Source organism: Limulus polyphemus, unplaced genomic scaffold (genome assembly GCF_000517525.1).
Source record: "Limulus polyphemus unplaced genomic scaffold, Limulus_polyphemus-2.1.2 Scaffold5960, whole genome shotgun sequence".
In the NCBI taxonomy this organism is placed as follows: Eukaryota; Metazoa; Arthropoda; class Merostomata; order Xiphosura; family Limulidae; genus Limulus; species Limulus polyphemus.
The window spans coordinates 56,509-57,889 of record NW_013671570.1 but is presented as its reverse complement, the minus strand read 5'-3'; the positions used below and the strand labels follow the sequence as shown (position 1 = coordinate 57,889).

Sequence of the window (1,381 nt, the reverse complement as noted above, 5' to 3'; positions counted from 1 at the left end):
GCAGATGTTTGTTCTCTAGCGTCACATTTCCTGTAGGCACACACGATGTAAATATTCCGTTCTTTCCCCTCTCACCTAACAGTACAGTCAACTTTTATTTCTGCCCTTCTAGATGAGTCATATCGCCCTCCTGGAGCCAGTGAGTCTGTCAATATCGCCCTTCTATTGGCGAGAGGGCGCTACCGTAGATAAAGAGATTGTGCAACACCAGGATAGAGAAGAAAGCGCGTTCCTTTATTTATAGCATAGTCAGAGTTCGAATTAAAATAATTTATTAGTCGTAATTATCTTATTTTATTTCTAATATAAATAGTTAATCGAAGCTAAGTAATTATTATCACTTTTATGTTTTAAGTGTGTCATTGTTTCCTAACAAGCATGTCAGAGTAAAAACATCAAGGTAGGTGACTAAAAACAATTCCTTTGTGAGACTGAGAGCTTGGCTTTGCTGAGATTTGTAACTATTTGTTAATAGAGAAAGCGTGACACCAGTATATGGCAAACTTGAGTTTCTTTCTCATGGCTCTCCCCACTCGACAGTAATATGTAATGTAAAACTTTATACACCCTGACTAGTAAAAATATTTCTGCTTCTTAATTTCCCCAGTCTTTTTTTAATGAAATAATAAAAAAATGTGCAATATCGTGATGTCTATTCTACTTCTTATTTTGACGTTCCATCCACTCTACATTTGGGGTTGTTTATGTAAATTTGTAGTTACATTATAAGATTTAGCAAAAACTTTGAAACTCGACATTGTAACTTCGTAGCAAATGGCTGACTATGTACCTGTTAGCAATTTGTTATTATATGTAGAAAAGTGAAAATATATGCATTTTAAGACATACTTAAAAATAAGACAAACCCATATGTATATATATATATATATATAATTATATTAAATATATCAAACACCTAGTGTTTTATGCCAAATTTTAAAACAAGTTTGTAAATTTGTCCAAAAACAGATATCCAGACCGAATGTAGGCAATATTATATATAATTACATTTTGTAAAAACTTACCGGGTAAGTACAAATAAATTTTGCATAAAACTTACAGAATCAATACAAATACATTTTGTAAACATTAACCGACTCAATATAAATACATTTTGTTGAAACTTACCGAGTCTCTTTAGGTTATAACTTATCAAGTCAATACCAATACATTTTATAAAAACCTTACCGAGTCATCTTCAGGTTTTAACTTATCAAGTCAACACCAATACATTTTATAAAAACCTTACCGAGTCACCTTTAGGTTTTAACTTATCAAGTCAACACCAATACATTTATAAAAACCTTACCGAGTCATCTTCAGGTTTTAACTTATCAAGTCAACACCAATACATTTATAAAAACCTTACCGAGTCATCTTC

At 31.6% G+C, this 1,381-nt stretch overlaps 1 protein-coding gene across 2 annotated transcripts in view; it reads left to right on the top strand.

Moving 5' to 3' along the window:
• Window positions 1-213: 213 nt before the first annotated feature.
• LOC106473191 (B-box type zinc finger protein ncl-1-like) overlaps window positions 214-1,381 on the top strand; it is a 21,298-nt gene continuing 20,130 nt past the window's right edge. For both annotated transcript variants that reach the window (XM_013933872.2, XM_022401679.1), the window contains exon 1: window positions 214-400. The gene's annotated coding sequence lies outside the window, so the exon portion shown is untranslated. The remainder of the gene's footprint in view (window positions 401-1,381) is intronic.